Consider the following 20,546-nt stretch of genomic DNA (forward strand, 5'->3'; position numbering starts at 1 on the left):
AGAGCGTCCTGTATAGGTGCCAGATTGGGATGCGTGGATAAGAAGGGACCAGTTTCTCCCATACGCCGCAGTCACGTAAACCGGACCCTGAGTGGCTGAGGGCCAGGGCACAGATCTGCCACACAGATCTGCATCTCTATATTTTATGTGACTATTTGTTTGCTGGTCTCACCCACTGATAGTGGCGGCTCCAGTAGTTCCTGACAAACGCTAGGCTTAAATATATGTATGATGTATGGACTAAGTGTGGGCTCCACCATCCCTGGATTCATTTGTGCTGGTGCAGACATAGACATAGTCCTCAGGCTGCACTTTGAGGCTCATTTTCCTTCCTGGAGCCCTCACCATTCCCTTCGTTCATTATATATAGGGAAAACTCAAAAAGAAGTTTGTGGAGTTTCAACCACTCTTTGAAACAGGTGCTTGGAGCCACAGCTAAAGTTACCCTACTCAGGACTTGTTCTTTTTTGCTCTCCACTCCTAAAAATGTCTGCAGGAAAGTCCTCTCATCTGCGATATTCCGAGGAACGAGGATTTCTCTCCTCGTTATCCCAGTATAGAGTTTTAGTGACTCTGGCATACGTGGACTGCATTGGGTTTGTATCCTGACATGCCAGAATGCATGATTGAGCAGAGACCACTAATTATTACTGCCCAGCCAGCTGAGTGAATTTCCTCCTTCACACTCCAAGGACCAGAACATGGAAAAGGCAAACTGAAAGTTCAATCTCATCTCCAGTAGCAACTCAGGGTAAGTCCTAGGCCTCAAGCCAGGGATCCATGATCCCTAAGCCACAAAATCCTCTCAAAATCTTTTTTAAAAAAGACAATTTAAAGTATGTGAAGTGTCTTGATGCTATTTTAAGTGTCCTCCTCCTGTCTGGGCTTGGTGCAGGATTTGAAGATGTGGGCTATCTGTTGCTAAGAAGAGCTTGCACCATCAAACTTGCTGAATGGCCAGTTGTTAAAGTTATGGAAAAAACAGCTGCCCATTCATTACCCTTTTGACTATTTTGCATCTACGCCAGCCCTTATAATCTCTATGTTAAAATTTTTTACTCTAGATGACAAGGGTTGTAGTCTGGGATATGGTACCATGACAAACAATGGTTGTGTTCAGGGAAGGGAAAGAATTTTGTTATGTTTTGTTTTCTCGAGACAGGGTTTCTCAGTGTAGCCAGCCCTGGCTTCTGTGGACTTGCTTTGTAGATCAGTCTGGCCTTGAATCCACCAGCCTCTGCATCCTGAGTGTTGGCATTCTAAAATGAGCAAGGTTGCAGAGTTGTTTTGAAATGATAGTCCTTGGCTATACAGGTCAGTAACAAAGGTGTTGTTAGTTCAACTCTGGGCAGGCACTTGCAGGGTGGGCATCCTTGTAGAAGTGCTTTCTCCTTGTAAGGTTGTTATGGCATTTGTGCAAGGTTGTGGTCTTGGCAGCTTTTTGTGATCATTCTGGTTATCAGCAAATATGTGTGAGGAACCCCCTACCCTTACCACCAGGGCTTTTTGACATTTTCTGTCAGCAGTTGATATAGCGATTCTATCAGTTTAATGTAAGTAACTCTAGTTTGATCTCAACAACTTCACATGAGCTCAAGGGATGGAATAAAAATGGAATACATTAAATAAAACCTTGCGACACTCTACCTCGCCGATAAGGAGCACGTCACACTCAAGATTCTTCTGACAGCGTCTTTTATTGTTACAGCTCTTTTAGTTAGAAGGATGCAAGATGGAGAACAAAGGAAGGACCCCAAGCCCCAGAATGTACTGACTTATATACTATCAAAGAGACATGATCTGTCCTCATTGGCTTATAGACTGGGGTCTCATTTACATATCCACTGATAGTACTATCAGCGGGGAAAATTCGCGCCTACTCGTGCGCACAGCTGCAGACACCAAGGCCAAGAAGAACCAGGAACAGGAAGCCAGCGCCATCTTCTAATGGCAAGCGTATAGCTACTTCAGCAAACGCAGCATGGCTCCTAACATCTCCCCCTTCTTTATAAATAGCATAAAGTGACTAGAGACCTTTTGTGCCTTAGTCCCGTGCAATGGGAACCCGAGCCCTGGGAGGCATCAAAAGGCTGTCCCGTCTACAGCTTGGTGCAATGGGATCCTGTGCCCACAAGCATGCATAAACGGAACAGCATCTCAGCACTTTAGCATATTTAACCAAGCTTGAGGGGATGCTCCAGTCTCAATGGCCAAAAATGCCTGAGCAATAACTATTTTATCACGTTGTTGTTGAGTTTTCATTTTACAAAACAACCAGAGTAAGATCAATGTCCCTCCAAGTAGCATACAACCAAACAAACCTACCCCCACCCACTCCTTAAAGAAGGAAAATGCAGAAAAAAGCCAAGAGGCAAAGTCTTTAAAACTGATTATGTCAAGGCTTGTATTTTTGAGGTCTAATATCTTCAACTGTAATTCTTCTTGAAGAAACTCCAACTCCTGGGTCCAATTCCCCTTCAGATATTCTGAAATAATAGAACTGTTAACAAGGGAAGAATTATCAAAAAGTAAGGGGGTTATACATAGGGAATGTGTGGAAGCCACACAAGAAAGTTGTAGGACATCTCCAAGCGCTTGTAATTGTTGTTGTAATAAGTCAATGCGCTGATTGACCAGTAAGACCCCTGAAGCCAAATGAGCATCAGTTCTTTTCACTGTCTCAAGTGCATCGGATGCCTTTTCAGTAATATGACTAATAACTGAGGCTGTTTGCACTTGATTGGCCATGGCAATACCTGCAGTCACTGCAGCTGCAGCAGAAACAGTAATGGCAGTGATTATAGCTGCTGTAATGCCAAAATCTCTTTTTTGTCTCAATAATTGTACGATAGGAAAATCTTTGGGGTCAGCTTCAACAGGTACTGGTACAAATGTGGGAATATTCACCACAATTGCTGTCCGGTTATTTCCATTCCAACATTCTGTTAAGTAACATGTAATATTAGGACTATGGCAATTAATTATTGAGCTGTTTTCAAACAACTCTTCATCACATATAAGGAAAAAATATGGTGCTTGAGCATATAATTAGAATATTGTTGATTAATCTTCAAATTAGATAAACTGATCTTTGTTTTATTACTTTGAGTGGTCTCCAATCGTGTACCACTGACATTATTAGATGTATGGAAGCTTCCTTGTAGATTAGCAAAAGCTGATATACTAGTAGATGCCTCAGCATCATTCATAATTATCCATTCAAAAAATGGCCACTCACTCCCAGGGCCAGAGTGAGTGTTATTTGTTTTAAATCTTTTTAACTTTTGATTAAAATAGAAACCCTCCGATAGTTTAAATTTCTGTAATTCTGGTGGTTGACATGCTGTAAATGTCGGAGGAAAATCCAATAATGGATAGCACCATGGTATCTGTCTTTTAGCGGTCACATTAAGAGGAGAATTATCAGGTAATGGTATAGTTACATTGCTAGTGAGCATAATGGTAGTGATATTAGAAGATGTATTATTACCACCAGTTCCACTTCCACTAGTTGCTCCAGTACTTATTTGTGACAGGGCATTCATTAATATCCCTGTGGGAATTTTATTAGCAACAAGTGGATCTTCCCAATATCCCAATGTCATTTTTGTAATTTTAATACATGGCCCTTTCCCAGAGCTAATAGTCTCATTTTGGAAAGTAAAACATAATGCCGTATTTAATTTTATTGAGGTGGCATTATATGGTTCTGTTTCAAACTTAGGCGTTTTGATGCATGGTGCTTCCATGGCACAACTTGTGGATAAGAATAAAGGAAGTTTAGTCGAATTAGCATGTACAGGCATTGGAACGGGCCATGTTCTCACTATTGCCCACAGAGGTAGGCTGCTCCTTATGGGAGTCTAAAAAATTAATATCAGAAACATTGATGTCCACAGCCTCTGGATCCGGATTTTCTTTTTCTCCATCCTTCACTATTCTTGTCAATCTTGTTGGTACCCAGATCGGATTTTTTTGTTCCCGTGGGAAAACACAAATAGCTCCCCTGGCCAGTTAGCATATCAAAGCTCCATTGGGGGTGATTTTGTGCCATGTTATCTCTGGCCTGTGTAGCACACAAATCATGATAAAGAGATTTCCATTCTAAATATTTGCCTGTAGGGACAATTGCCTTGATGGTACTACACCAATCCCCAGGCGTCATAGCACTTTCTGTAAGTCTCTCTATTAAGGCTTGGGTAAAAGAGGCATTTATGCCATATGTTTGCACCGATTCTGCCAATGACTTTAATTGTTTCAAGTCTAAACTTTGATGGTATCTCTGCTGATTCTGATCTTCAAAGACCGGAAAGGCTGCTCTAATCCTTCTTCTCTCCTTTTCTGGAATCCAGGAGGTGGCTATTGGAATAACATGTCTCCTAGCCTGTTTCTGTTTTGTCTTCCGCACAAGCAGCTGCGCTGATGGCAAACTGCCAGGTGCATAAGGAGGATCTGGACGATATCTTTCTTTCTCATAAAGAGCTGCCTCCTCATCTAATTCTGTTTGTTCATCCGAATCCAACCCATCCTGGGACGAAGTATCGTCCTCGTTTTCTCCCTCCTCAGAGGACGTCTCCTCTGAGGCGGAGTCATTCAGTGTTAATTTTCTAAACCCCCAGACAAGGCTGGATATATTTTTTTATATTTCTCTGACTGAGCTATTTTCTCAGCTCCATTTTCTTTTTTCTTTTTTCTTTTCTCCCCCTCCTTCTTTTTCTGACATGGAGGGCTTAAAGGCTGTTTATCATTGCCTTTTCTTCTGCTAGCATTCCCTTCCTTTTCTGCTTCTGATAGGCTCTCCTGACATTGAGTAAGGACCCTTTGTCCTTCTCTAATCTTTCCTTGGCATTTCTCATCCGCTATGCATGCCTGAATCATCTTAAAAATAGGTAACGTGCCTGCTCTCAATCTTCCCTCTTCCTTTTCCCCGGCTAAATCAGCTCCTAACTTTTCCCATGATTGCGTGGTAAGGGATCCTGTAGGAGCATACCACGGAGCCACTCTATCTACCTCTTTAAAAAACTTCAAAAGAACCCCATCTGAAATAGTCAAGCCACTTTCTTGCAGCAGCGCCTGCACTGCCACGAGAGCTGGCTTAAACTGTTGATTGCCCATAATTCTTTATCTACAGAACTGGGCAAACCTGCACAGTTATCTACCTGTGATTTATGGTTCACTTTGAAAAGGAGGACATGTACACTCCTGTCCCTTAATATGCCAATTAAGGCAAAAGCAAAACACAAGAACAACCACCGCCCAGGCAGGGATAGCGAAAGCAAGGCCAAGCATAGGATCCACCATATCTTACAGAAAAGTGTCTAGACTTACTGCACCATCAGTTCTGAATCTTGTTTCTGCGAGCTAAGCAGGGTCCTTCAAGGTAGACGATCCTCGGGGGCATTCGGAGTTCACTCCCGGGTTTCGGCACCACAATGCGACATGCTACCTCGCCGATAAGGAGCACGTCACACTCAAGATTCTTCTGACAGCGTCTTTTATTGTTACAGCTCTTTTAGTTAGAAGGATGTAAGATGGAGAACAAAGGAAGGACCCCAAGCCCCAGAATGTACTGACTTATATACTATCAAAGAGACATGATCTGTCCTCATTGGCTTATAGACTGGGGTCTCATTTACATATCCACTGATAGTACTATCAGCGGGGAAAATTCGCGCCTACTCGTGCGCACAGCTGCAGACACCAAGGCCAAGAAGAACCAGGAACAGGAAGCCAGCGCCATCTTCTAATGGCGAGCGTATAGCTACTTCAGCAAACGCAGCATGGCTCCTAACAAAACCTCAGTAATTCAAGTTGGCTGTTCAGTACATTGCTGTTCAGAGGGCTTAACTTTCTACATATTTGGCATTTTGTTACCTGGACATTCAGTGACTTGGCTTTTAGTGGACTACTAACTATCTTGCTCGAATGAAACAGCTAGTTTCTGTCAGTGATAAACTGTGCTGCCCATTTCTTCATATGAAAAAGAGCTGGAATTTAAAATACTTTCTGATTTTCATTATGGGTTTCTTCTCTATCTATGAGATCACCTAAAAGACTTTGGAATCTCCCATGATGAAGGTTTTATAGAAGAGTTTGTTGTTTAATTTTGCTCTATGGTCAGAGACTGTTATTGATCATGTTATATGTGCCTTTTATATATTATCATTTGTTTATCTTTTGGTTATTGAACTGTGTTAAAAATCTCAGGATTATACACTTGTCTATTTCTCCCTTTATTTGTTTGGTGCCTGTGCATAGAAATGTAGAATTGTATGTAAACGTTTGGTCAGTTTTTTTCCTCCCAGCCCTGTGCTCCCAGAAAATAGACTAACACTCAAAATATATTTAGAAATACCTTGGCCATATAGTTAAGCTCAGCTATGACTAGATAGAAACTTAAAGTATCCCATATATTCTAATCTACATTCTGTCACATGGCTGGTTACCTGTGCTCAGGTCCATCTGGTCACATCTTCCAGGGTGAATCTCTTGGGCCTCTCACTATTTTCCAGAATCCTCTCTCTTGGCTGCCAGTGTCCCACCTCCAATTTCTTGCCTCAGCTCATTGGCCATAGGCTTTTTTTTTTTTTTTTTTTTGACAGGTGATGCTTATAAGAGATTCTCCTTACAATGGTATTTTCCCAGAGAATTCTTCATTTTAATTCTAGGGAGTAACACTATTTCCAACAATACATTTTGTCTGTGTCTTTTATCTGATAATAAGATTGCTGGGTGAGGTAGTTTGAATGAGAATGGACATCTTGGACTGTTTAACTTTGAAACTCCTTATATTGTTTGAAAAGGAAATTACTTAACTCATGAGTAGTTAATCCAATGGTGGGCTGTAGCCAATTAATATAACCCATTAATTTTTGAAAATGAATAAGAGATTTCAAATGATCTCTAATTTGTACCTTTTGTGGTTGAATTTTGTGTTGACTTATTTTATAACCCAAATACAATCTTCTCTCTGTAGTTTTTCAGGAGCAATCTGTAACCCCCAGCATGGCAGAATTTGTGGTTCCTTAAAGATTTTCTATAAAATATGCATGTCAGAATCAACTAACAAAATATACATAGAAAGAATCTTTTGTGCAATGTATGGAAGTGTTGTCTGTCAATAAAATGCTGTTGGCCCATTAACTTAGGCAGGAAATAGGGAAGTGGAAATTTGGTACACAGAGAGGATTTCTGGGATAGACCCAGGTACAAGAGCAATTGCCCCAATGCTGAAGGAGACAGTTGTATGAAACGTAGGAGAGGTGATCAAAATCAATCACATAGTGAGACATAGAATAGAATAAATGGGTAATTAAGTTATGAGCTAGTCAGGGAACAAGCTAAAGTTTTTGGCCTATGCATTTATCCAGAAAAAATAAGTCATAGAGTCATTATTTTGGGGAACTTGTGCACAGGTGGAAAGCCTGTGGTTACAAATATAATCCATGCAACGATAAATAAGAGATTGAGAAAATTTCCTATGAATTATTTCTAGCAGTTGTTGCACAAAATATTGACATAAAATTGGACTGTTTAACATTCCCAGTGGAAGATCTTTCCACTGATACCTTTTAACAGGTTGAGCATTTCTATAAGTAGGTGCTATGAAAGCAAATCTTTCCCTATCCTGTTCTTGCAAGGTGATAGTAAAAAAGCCCAGTTTATTTTCTTCCTCAAACATTCTTCCTATAAATTACAGTGTGATATACTCTGGTATAATCTATATTCTTGGTAGAATTCTTGATGTTTATGCATTAAGTGTCATTAAAAAGTACACATTTTTATTTAGAAAAATATTTCAATCTCATGGGATAAAAATTTAAAGATATAAACAGAAAGAAAAAGAGTATGGAAAATCAGGTTCACAAATATTAAAAAATATAAGGATTTAAGATTATTAGATTTCTAGTATTAAAGAAAATGGCTCTAAAATTTAGTTTATACATGTGGATTTTTTTTTACCTATAAAATATATTCTGTCATACGAATCATCAGTTTTGCTTTTACAGGCTCATTTTGAACATTTTAATAGACAACATTTTTTTAGCTAAATGTCTTCATTTACAAGACAGTGTTTGGCCCACCCCAATGAAGGACAGGTGTCCATGAACTTCTATTTTAGATTAATAAAAATTTATGTTGAAGATTTAGCTGAGATTAATTTTTCTAAAAAGAAAAAAATCAGTGAAGGCTTCTCTGAAACCGTGTATAATCTTTGTAAATGAAGTGAACTTTTCCCAGGATCCTCAACTTTGTCCCTAAGCTCTTAAAACCACTATGTGACATTGTTCGATAGTCACGTCATCAAATTTAATCTGTTCCTGTATATCAGAGTACTGACCTTCTCCCAGCAACTGGGCTTTTACTGTATTAATTCCCCTTACTCTATTTTGCTGTTCAGTATTCGTGGCTTTGTCTCTCCACCATGCTAACCATTGCAACCGCAGACCAGACTGCAGTAAAGCTGTTACCAATCTTTTCCAGTCTTGGGGAATAATTCTGTTTTGAGTAGTCCAGGCATTTATTTTAATTTGTTTCACATAAGGTGAATGCATCCTATATGAAATCATGGCTTCTTTAAAATGTCTTAGATCTATCATTTCTTTAGGATGACATCCTGTCTTGTCATAACCTTTTCCCACACATTTAGCAGACATATGCTGTATAAATACTGGGGAAGCTGATGGCGATCTTGTAACTCTGAGCCACCCTTCCTTTAACCCTGGTGGTGCAGTTGGTTGGAGATTAACCCTTTCTTTCTAGTGGGCTGTTTCATCAGATTGCCATTCTAGTTTTCAGATTTTCCCAGACTCTGGCACAGTTTCTTTCCCTCTTTTTTCCTGCAGGGAAATTCCTGCTCTCTTGCTCAGTCACTGGGACTGAACGTTTTTGTTCTCTCTTCTCTAGTGCTCTTCCACCCACAACCTTTTCAGTTGCACAGCCAACTCTGCAACCATTTCAGAAATGAGAGAGCAGAGCAAACAAACCTTTTCGTTTTCCCATTTCAGCCATTTCTTTCTTTCTTTCTTTCTTTTTTTTTTTTTTTTTTTTTTTTTTTTTTTTTTTTTTTTTTTTTTGTTATTCGGGCTCCTCCATTCCCACCTACAGTTTTTCCAACAGCTCAGCCATTTTTCCAACCTTTTCTGAAACAGAATATAGGAAGAAGAAAAAGAAAAAAAAAAATCAGAAAATCCCCTCTGGGAGCAAAGCCGGGTGGTTATGGTGGTGGTGGAAATCCCAGCAGTAGCAGCTGCAATAAATTTTTCTTTTTGTGTCTTGAAAAAAATAAACATTCCTTCATCTTTGTTGTTTTTTCTGCAGCATTTGAAATGAGACTCCTGTTTTTATCCTTAATTTTCATGCCACATGTTGAGGTGCCACTTGTAATTGGTCTTTGCTACTTTGTGGGTTCTTTCTCTGACTCTTTATAACCCCTCCATCCCCGATCCCTGGTTTCATAGTCAGCCCCGTATCCCCACACCTGGGATTAAAACAAAAACATATTCTTATAATATTTCTGTGGTTTTAAGAGAAACTAAAATTCCAGAATTCACATTACAGATAATCTTCTATGGTAACTTTACACTTTAATTTCATCTTTGCTGATAATTCACGGTTATTCCCTGAGTTGATCGCTACTTTTACAGCCTTCTTTTGTGGAAGAACAAGAACAAAACAAAACCCTAAAGTAAAGAAGGTGATGTGACTTTGAACCAGGGACCTCTTGAGTACAGCTAAATGCTGCTTCATTCTAATCCCAGTGTATTAAACCCACTAATTGGCACTTTTAACTCTTGGCAGCACATTGAAGACTCCAGTAACTCATAGCTATTTCTTCATGTCTGAGGAGACCTGAATCTGTAAAATACAACCCTATTCCTGGTGAATGTGACCTAGCTAGAATTTGGGTCACTCAGTTATAACCAAGTTGAGTCATACTTGGGTAGGATGGCTCTGATCCAATATGGTTGGTGTTTATATAGGAAGAGGAGAGAAGACACAGGAAAGAATGTTGTGGGCATATAGCCAGAGATGGGGGTTATGTTTGTAAGATGAGATGGGCCAAAGACTGCCAGCATCCACCAGGAGGTGGAAGGCCCTGTTGATCAATGGCTTTATTCCAAACTGTTTGCTTTCAGAGCTATGAAATAATAAATTTTTTAGACACCGAATTTCTGGTGAGCTCTGACCACAGCTCTAAGAAGCTGATTGACCTTCTAGTTGGGTGATACGGTCTCTGATCTCCATCTTCCCAGGTTTGTGTGAAGCACCAGCAGGGAGAGTGCTCAACTCCATAGTCAGCTGAGACTTCAACAATCAGCTAAGTATCTTGTCTTACCGAAAGAAACAGTGAATCTCACCCTGAGCCATACCATTCGTTACCCTTCAGCTTGGACACCCCAGACTCTTTGCTTATTTATTTATTTTAGGAAGGAGAGTACAAGATATTATTTCCAGGAGCTAGAAGAGCAATTGACTTCTAAGGAAATAAAATAAACCCCACATAGCTGGGACAAAACACTTATGAAGACAGGAGGTTGCTGAGGGGTGGTGGAGTTGCTGGTTTTGGATTGAGCCATATGAGGGAATGTGTTGTGAAATAAGGATGTAGACTCTGGGTCAAAGTTGAGTGATCTCTTACAAACAACAGCTTGTGTCACTGAACTTGTAGTTTTGAACCTCATTTCAAATGAGCCTGATTTACTGGGCTGTGATGGAAATTATAGTTGAAGGGGGCTAGTCACATATGTGGCACCTAGTATTGCCTCATAGGAGCCACTATCCACCTGTTTCTCTTCAATGTTCCTACAGAAAGTGAAATCATTTCGGTTTTTCCTAGTAGGGAAAGGACACCCACAGTCTTCTTCCCTCTTCTCCCCTCCTTTTTCATCTCACTCTTCCTCCAGGGAAGCAGGACCCAACTTTGTCTTCTACTTCAGAAAATAAGAGAGAGAGAAGGGTTTGCCTTTGATTGTTTCCCTATCATCCAATATCTACTGTGCACAGTCTCAGCTTAGCCAGGGAAACTGCTCTGTTATTTGGCTCTGTTTTTCTATTCCATGCATATGCTGGTCTAGGACGTCCAGCTATTCTCAAGAGTATACTGGCTTTGTGGTTTCCTTGTGTAAACTCTATCTCTAGTTTCTGTCACCACACACCAAGCAACCAGGTGTTTAGTGTGCCAGGTGACCCCTCGGGGCAGTGGAATTAATGTGATCTGTGGACATCTGGGCTTTTTAAAAAATAGATTTAATTACTTAATTTTATGTCTTTGAATGTTTTGCCTGCATGTATGTATATATGTGCAGTACATGCATGCTTGGTCAGAAGAAAGTGTCATATGTCCTGTGAATTTTTATGTGGCTACTAGGAAATCTGCTCCTCCATCAGAGCAACAAATGCTCTTAATCTCAGAGCCATCTCTTTAGCACCAACCTGTGAGTTTTTACTAACTCTATTCCAGGATGTAAACTTTATCTCAAAATTCTGAAATTCTCTTTTTATAGTCTTCAAAACCAACAAAAGCAATAAAGAAATAAAAAATAAATGAGATCCTAAAAGATGAAGAAGATAGAAAAGCTAGCCAATTTTCAACATTAAAATTAAGTGTAATACATGAAATGCCAAGTTAAAAGACAAATAAGCTGATAGATTAAAAATAAAGTCAATCAACTACATATTTTTGTTTCTGAGAGACAAATCTAAATATAAGAATACAAATATGCTAAGAAATAAAAGGACACAGGGGAAAGAACTTTCAAGATAAACACAAACTAAAGCAATTCATGACCAGTAGCCTGCACTGTGGAAGATATTTGAAAGAATTCTACCCAGAAGTGAGGAGGAAAGACAGTGGCAAACATTAAAGGGCTGGAAAGAAGTGTGATGAGAAGAATGACTGGAAACAAGAATGGATTAGGAAGGAACCAAACATGTTCTTTTCTTAATCCATGACACTCTTTCACTGAACAAGGCAGCAAACAAACAAACCTACAAACAGTGCTTGTCTCAACCAGGAAAATAATCTGACAAAATTTCAGGAATTATAAAGCTCAATGGCAATCCTAACTGTAAATGATCTTAAATCTTCAGTTTAAAAACATGTAGACCAGCTAAATTAAAAACTGGAGCCAACTGGTTTTAGTCAGCAGGAAACACACCTCACTAGCAAAGACCCACACAGACTGAAAGTGAAAGAACAGAAAATTATATAAGCAAATGGACATAGAAAGCACCTGGAATACACATATTTAAGCTAAAATAGTGAAAGAGACAAAGAAGCACTATATATTAAGAAAAGAAACAATCTGCCCCATAGATATGATGACAGGAATATGTACCCCAGATGCTGATGCTCCTGATTTCATAAAACTAACACTACCAGGCATGATGAGCCAGACAGGTTGGGACACAACAATAGTGATTGGTGCCAGCACTCTTCTCTTTTTTAAAAAATGGGCTGTTCAGACCCAGAAAATGAAGAAAGGGGCTTCAGTGACACATGCATCAAAGCCCCATTGCACACAGAGTTTCACCACTTGTAATGTCAAACATTTGAGAAACAAATGATGTCTTTAACTTCAGGAGAATAATGCTATTTTCAAACTGGTGCCTTCTCTGAGCGTGAGTCACCCACTCTAGAAAAGTGGTTCCTACATTCATCTCACAAACTAACTACTTCTTCAAGTGACAAGATCTATTTTTGAAACAACCCTAAGTAGGACACCAGATTAAAGGGAAAAAAATCACTTACCATTAATACAGAAGAAGATTGAACACATGTTCATGGTTTTAGATGCTCTTAGCTAATTAGGACAAGTGTGCTCCAATGAATATCTCTAAACATAAAATAAATCCTATTAATTGTAGGATATTGAAAGTTTTCCATTGAAACTCAAACAAGATGAAAATATTTATTGTAACTACATCTAATCTTTGATAAATGAAGGTCTTAGCCCAGGAGAAAGGAGTTGATAAAAATAAACAATCTATGCTTTTAAGGAGAGAATAGTATAGGTGAGAATGTTGCAGACCACCACACACATAAGGTCAAATTAGAGTCCATTCTTTTCCTTTGGCTGATAGCCAACAGTGGGATAATGCCTTAGACTCTTGGCACCAAAGCTTAGAGGTACAACATTTTAAAAGTTAAAACCCACAATTATATCCACCTTAGGCGAAGGTCACAGTTACTGTTACATTTGTTTTGGCAAAACATAACAGTTATTTCAGACACAGCATGACAATTGTATCTTATATCCTTTTCATTTATTTTAGCTTATGTTTGGTTTGTATAACATTATTTTGGCTAATACATCTGGGCTATGCCAAATGTGTTCCAAGGCAGACATCGCTATTGGGGGCATAGAGAGCTGAAAAGTGTCTAAGCAGACACAAAATAGAGTCAGGACAAGTCACTTCAATGTGATTGTATATGTAGAACTTAAAAAGACATCAAAGGCACACTGATTAGGAGATTAACTGTTCCAGAAATGTTTCTGGATTCAAAGAAATCATTATATCAGTGTTTATATTTCAGTGTACCAACAAGAAACTGGAAAAAGGCAGAAATTCCATTTAGAATAACATAAAATGTTAACCTTCTGTATGAGTTAATTTCCATATTGTTGTGAAAAATACCTGGCAAATACACCTTCAGGGAGGATTTATTTTGTCCTGCGGTTTTAAGAGGGACATAGTCTGCCGTGGTCAGGAAGGCTTGGTGGCAGAAGCATGAATGGCTGGTCACATTGCTCCCATCATGAGGAAGCAGAAGGAGATGGATGCTGCCTCTCAGCTCCTTGCCTCCTTTTCACTGAGTCCAGGACCTGCTCAGGCTGGGTCTTCCTTCCCCAGTTTAAACCTTTCTGGAATCACTTTCATGAATATACAGTGATCTCTGTTTCCATGGTGATTTTAAATCTAGTCAAATTGATAAAATTAATTGTTATTCCTCCTAATCACAGATGAGCAAAAATTACACAAAAATGTCTGCAACTACGAAAGTTTCTGGGAAGAAACTGATGAAGCAAATATCAAGAAGACAGAAGACTTGTGGGCTGGAGACTGAGTTACCAGAAATATGTGGATTCTCCCTGAATTTGTCTAAAGCACAGATGCAAGTTAGTAAGAGATACTGGAATTATGTTTGTGTTTGTATGTGTTTAATTGTACAAATAGTTCCTAAAAGCTATAAGTACAGTAACCAAAAACATTTAGGACTTGGATGAAATAGAGAAGGATGTGTTGAACCAGAACTCAAAGCTCATTCAAGAGAAAGGAAGGGAAGGTGGGCCTCTCTAAAGATGGGCAGAAGTTCAAAGGCTCAGGCTAGTCCCATTAGGAAGAATCCTCTCCTCTCAGTAAGGTTTGAAGCTTAAATGCCCCCAAGGGCTAATTAATGTGTTGGAGACTTGGTTCCTCCCAGCTCCCCAAGCTGGTGGATCTATGTTGGGAGACAGTAGAAACTTTAAAACGTGGGGCCTAGCTGGAGGAAGTAAGTTACTGCAGTTTTTGTAAATATTTTTTGTTTTTGGAATTATAACATAATTAAAACATTTTTCCTTTCCCTTTTCTCCTCCGACACCTCCTATGTACCCCGTTGCTATCTCTCAAATTATGGCCTCTTTTTCTGTAGTTGTTCAAACACACACACACACACACACACACACACACACACACACACACACTTCTAAATATAAACTACTCAGTCTATATAATAATCCTTGTTTGTACATGATTTCAGGGCTGACCATTTGGTATCGGATAAACAATTAGTGTGCTCGTCCCTCAGGAGGACGATTTCTCCTGCTCACATCATTCCTTAGTTGCTTGTAGTTCTTTGTGTAGAATTGAGGCTATGTGAGCTTTCCCCCTTCCATGTTACATGTCTATTGGTGTTGTCCTTGTTCAGGTTGTGGTTAGGCAGCCTGGGTGATGAGACTTCATGGTTGTATCACATCAAACATCCTGGATGCCGGGCAGTGGTGGCGCACGCCTTTATTCCCAGCACTTGGGAGGCAGAGGCAGGCGGATTTCTGAGTTCGAGGCCAGCCTGGGCTACACAGTGAGTTCCAGGACAGCCAGCGCTACACAGAGAAACCCTGTCTCAAAAACCAAAACCAAAACCAACCAAACAAACAAAACCATCCTGGACTATTGGTTGCTTCCATCCCTTGGAATCTTGTATGGTGCCTTTTAGTTACCGACTCTGAAAACTATGAAAGTTAGTCCTCAGGAAGGAAACATTCAGGTCAAATCCTGCTCAGGTCTTCAGGCTCCTGTATTTGAAATACAGGATGTCTTTGGCAATAGGGACATGCTTTCCACCTCTTGGGAGGAAACCAAGGGCTACAGCAATTGCTTACAATGTTTGGGGAGTCTCTTTGACAACTCTGACCACCAGTTCAAAACTAGGGTAGGAAGGGTGCTTCTGAATGGTATTTTGTGCCTGGCTCTTTCTGTTCCCCTCTTTGCTTCCTGGACGCTGTATCCTGAACAGCTTTTATCTATCATACCCTTCCTCGTGGAGCTTGTGCCTTGTTGTGGGCCTAAAACAGTGGAGCCTCCTGCCCTTGGAGATCTTTAAAGGAGATGAGTAGACATATACCCTTCCTCTTCAGTTGTTTCTCTTGGGTATTTGTCATGGTGACAAAAATTTCATATAGACAGTGGTTGATGACATAAGCAGTTTGCAGAGCACTAAAGGAAGCTGAGGAAGACGGAGCTGTCTAACAGAGGGAGTGGCAACTGGGCCCACATAGAAAGAAAAGAAGCTTGTTGAATCCTGACCTCTACTTCACAGTACATACTAAAGACAGTTTTGGAACACAGTGACAGTCAACCCAACCAGGTTTAGAGGATAATACAGGAAATTATAAAAAGATATTTTTAAACTGAACAAAGACCACACATTACCATAAAGAAAACAGTCAGTTAAGGTATCAACCTTAAAATGACTTCACATCATGAGTAGGCAAAAGTTCTGGTGTTCTTGTGCACAGGGTTGGGAGACAGCTCAGAGGTTAGAACACTAGCTGTTTTCCTAGAGGACCTGGGTTCAATTCCCAGCATATATATTTGGAACTCTATAGTTTCATGGGGTCTGATGCTCTCTTCTGGCCCCTGAGGACACCACACACACACAGACAAAAACATTCATATACATAGAATAATATAAATCTTTAAAATGGTTCTTTTATTAAAAAAAGCCAGGAGCCTAGGGCATTGTGTAGGTTTCAACTTCCACTATGCTTCAGTGGTGCTGAGATGGTTGGGTTCTTGCTACTGCACTCTCTTCCCTTCATCCTGTACTTGAGTATGCCAAAAATCAGGAAAATGCTGTCCAGAGGGGTGTGCACATCTAATTAATGTCCAGCGTCCTGGGAAGGTAGCCATAGTCACCAGTGCTAACACAGGCATTGGGAAGAAAACAGCTAAAGACCTGGCCCAAAGAGGAGCCCTGTGTATTTAGTTTGCTGGGATGTGCAAAAGGGGGGAACTGGTGTCTAATGATATCCAAGCCACCACAGGGAACAGTCAGGTCCTGGAAACTGGACCTAGTTAATACCAAGTCCATTCAAGCTTTTGAAAAATAATTCTTAGCTGAGGAAAAGCATCTGCACATTCTACTCAATAATTCAGGCATGATGATGTGCCTGCCCCTACTCTAAGACTGCAGGTGGCTTTGATGCACATTGGAGTCAACCGCCTGAGTCCCTTCCTTTTGATCCATTTGCTGCTAGAGAAGCTGAGGGAATCAGCCCACCAAGAGTAGCCAGTGTGTCTTTTTTTTTGGTACACCACCTTGGAAGGATCCATTTCCATAGCCTGCAGGGTGAGAAGTTCTACAGTGCAGGTCTCTTACTGCCACAGCAAACCAGCCAACATTGTCTTCACTAAGGAGCTGGCCAGGAGGCTGAAAGGCTCTAGAGTGACAACATATTCTGTCCACCCTGGCACAGTCCATTCTGGATTGATTTGGCACTCTTTTTTTATGAGACAGATTTGGCAGCTTTTCTTCTTTTTCATCAAGACCCCTCAACAGAGAGCCCAGACAAGCTGGTACTGTGCTGTAACAGAAGGTCTCCAGAGCCTCAGTGGCAGGCATGTCAGTGATTGCCACTTGGCATGGATGGGTCTCTAGCCAAGCTCACAATGAGACAATAGCCGTGTGGCCGTGGGATGTCAGCTGTGACCTGCTGGGCCTCCCTATGGATTGGTAAGTGATGGTTTGGACTCAAAAGAAGATTGGAGGAGATGATGATTATTCTTCAAAGTGGTCAAAACCTTGAACAAGAAGAGTGCAGAACTTCAAGCCTTGCTTGCTTGGCATGCAGTTAAATCCCAGTACACTGCCAGGCTCCTCTAAACCCCTTGAGTTTGTACTGACTGATTTTGCTCCTGCTTCTGTCAGCGTTTCTAGTGGTATCACCAACTAAGACAGAGGACCTTCGTGTGACCTACACAGCTTCTGTTTTCCTTTGGAAGCTGCTCCTCCCTAGGAGCATGGGAGCCCTGTGAAGATTGGTGTGTGGCAATGCAGATTAGATGGAGCTCCTCCCGATCAAACATCCTGTCCTTGAAAAGCTCCACTGAAACCTCAGCCAAACCTCAGGAGTCCAGTGACCTGGCTCAAGAGCAGGCCTTTGTGGCCCTGCTTCAGGGAAGTTTTTGCTAAATCTGGCAGTCTGAAGCTTTTGCTACCGAAACACTTTTCTATGTCCAGACCACAGAAGAGCTTCCTTCTCTACGAAGTTTGTGCAACTTGAAGGAAGGGCAGAAATAAAAATAAAGCCAAACTGTCATCTTCCTGCTGTTTTTCAGCCTAGTAAGGAGGTAATGAAAGGAACGTTATGAGACAATAGGTCACTGGGGTCAGTTACTGACCCCAGCCCATGGAAGTCTGCCTTAGTTTCTCTTAGGAAACTAGAAAAGGAAAGGCCTTCTTGTTGTCATTGTGTCAGCTTTGTGTGTCTTCTTGTGCATTCATACAGTTGCAAAGTGAGGGAGAGGCTATCTGTGTTGTAATCGGTCACTGAGAAGCACAGATGCTGCAGGGAAGAAGTTTAGAAGAAGAATCCTAGGAGGCAACATATGATAATGAAGGGGTCAGCCAAGGATCTAAAACCACAGCTGAAAGGCAGTGATGGACAGCTGTAGAAGGCACACTATCTTAATCACCAAGCAGTGATTGACAGCTGTAGAAGGCACACTATCTTAATCACCAAGCAGTGTGGCAAGAAAACACCCAAAGCACAAGAGTGAAACCAAGTCTCTATTTAGAAATGTTATCCTAAGGATTGGTAGTTATAGTTCATAATCTTTCAGAGCATTTTCTTTTACGTTAGCTTAACAAGATGCCCGTTTCAGGAGTGTGTGTAGAGATGGGATGGCTTAACACTGACTGCTGTTCCAGAGGACCCTGGTTTAATTACTAGGACCCACATGGTAACCACAGCCATCTGTAACCTACGTTACAGATGATCTAGAGGATCTGACAACCTATCTACCTGCACTGCAGGAATGTGGTGCAGATACACATGCAGGCACTCATATAAGTAATTTTGTAAAAAAAAAAAAAAAAAAAAAAAAAAATCAATTTTGAGATTGGAGATGTGTGCTGTCCTGGAATGTGTGAGGCCCTGAGTTTGGTCCCAGCACTGAAAAAGAAAGTAGACATAGCTTCAATTTATTAAAATTCTGTGCTTTATTTGGGGAGCTTTTGTTGAAAGCAATACAGACAAAGGGTGTTGGGAATCTCTCACGCTCCTGTCACTTGTTTGGAGGATGCTGTTCTAAGGGAGTTTGCCATTTCTGTGGGCTGACAATTATATTTTAAGCTTGAATATGTGAGACTGATAGGACCACAATCTTTAACTTCTAATATTTTTAAATTAATAATTTTTATGGGCTTGTTCTGACCAATAAACTGTATTTCAAAAATTAGTTTATGGTTATTTTGGAAAGCTTTTGAAAATGCAGTGGCTAATAGAATTAATATTTTACTTAATTTATATTCACCTGTCAATGAAAATAAAGGTTCTTTTCAATTACAAAAAGAAAAAAGAGAAAGAAAAGAAAACTACAAACACAGGGATGAACATATCAGTCAGCTGAAGGTCCTAGGGTTGGTTTTCTTTCTCCTGGGTTCTCATTTGTCCTTAAGATCTGAGCTCTTTCTCCTTCCTGGTATGACACAGCCGTCTCTTACTGATGGCTCCTATCTATGGGGCTTGAGGCTCTTCCCTAGGAAACACTTCTCTCTCACAGTGCTGCTGTGCTGGGCCCCGGGGCTTCTACTGCTCAGCCCTCACTTCCTGCTCACAGACTGCAGCCTGCCTCCCCTGCTTCCATGGAGTTCTTTAAACTCTCACAGCCTCAAATATCCTTTCCACGATGCTTGCAGTGTGTGTATCCTGTTGCTGATGGGAGAGAACCAGAAAACTTCAATGGCCCTATAGAATTCCACACAGAAGGCAGCATCCCTCCATCTCTCAGGCTGGATAAGCAGAAAAGAGGCTTTTGGCTCACCTCATGAGAAGGTAGCTAGGATTCTAAAGGAGAGTTCTGTGAGTAGAAGAAGAAACTTAAGAGGAGAGAGAGAGAGAAAGAGAGAGAGAGAGAGAGAGAGAGAGAGAGAGAGAGAGAACAAGCTCTTGTTTGACTTAGGGGGTAGCATGGTAGGTACTGAGGGAACTGTTTTTAGATGGGGTATGGCTCTTCCCACTGCCCGGAAGATCTGAGTTAAATGGGGTTTGTTGCTGGTAGTGTTTCCTGGTTGTGATCTATGTTGGTATCTGTCCTTTCACACTCTGGAGATTCCAGATCTGCCTTTGACTGTTTCTTTGAGGAGCTCATTGTCCATCATACTTATCTATATTAACTGAAGAGAAAAATTGGGGCTGCCCTCATATGTCCTTGTCTGTAGTTACATAGAAGTGCCATGAACTCTATGTATTGGCCCAGGTGGGTCAGGCTTGGCTTTGTCATCATGTGTGACATGACAAAGAAACCTCAGTCCTATGCAATTTCTATTTCTAAGTCTTTATCATGATGGGTGCTGGCTTTGACTCTAAGGACCATTCTAGCAAATAGATCAAAGCTCCTTGAGGCACTAGCTGGCCCTGGGGGTTTGTGGAGAGGACACAGCTGTAGGACTTCCAGTAAAGTGACCCTGTCTTTGGGTACACAGCAGAAGATAGATTTTCTTTGAGTCAGGCTTGGTGCTCCTGAGATCTCCACCCTGTAGTGTCAATAAATAGGTTATAAGGGATATAGTAGGGCTCTAGGAGTAAAAGGTGTTAACTAAACACCATATAAGCAGGAGGTGGTATCCATCAGGCGTAGAGGATTGGATTTGACTGCAGAGCAAGGGGTCTCTGTTTCAAATCCAGGTTTCCCATACTCATATATTTGCTTTTGTGTGTATCAGGAGTGGGCATCCACTTTGTGTTTTGAGACATATTCTCTCAGTGCACCTGAGTTTACTGGTTGGCTGTATTGATAGCCCCTCCTCCTCCTCTTCCTCCTTCCTTGCACTATCA

General features: G+C 40.8%; 1 long non-coding RNA gene and 1 pseudogene across 1 annotated transcript in view; both read left to right on the plus strand.

The window, feature by feature from the left end:
- Positions 1-6: 6 nt before the first annotated feature.
- Positions 7-20,546, plus strand: part of LOC143434519 (uncharacterized) — a 34,200-nt gene continuing 13,660 nt past the window's right edge. Inside the window, exons 1-2 of the long non-coding RNA XR_013104029.1 lie at positions 7-751; positions 13,968-14,123. This is a non-coding gene — a long non-coding RNA (uncharacterized LOC143434519). The remainder of the gene's footprint in view (positions 752-13,967; positions 14,124-20,546) is intronic.
- LOC117720848 (retinol dehydrogenase 11 pseudogene) lies at positions 16,270-18,217 on the plus strand (annotated as a pseudogene).

This window comes from Arvicanthis niloticus, chromosome 15 (assembly GCF_011762505.2).
Source record: "Arvicanthis niloticus isolate mArvNil1 chromosome 15, mArvNil1.pat.X, whole genome shotgun sequence".
In the NCBI taxonomy this organism is placed as follows: Eukaryota; Metazoa; Chordata; class Mammalia; order Rodentia; family Muridae; genus Arvicanthis; species Arvicanthis niloticus.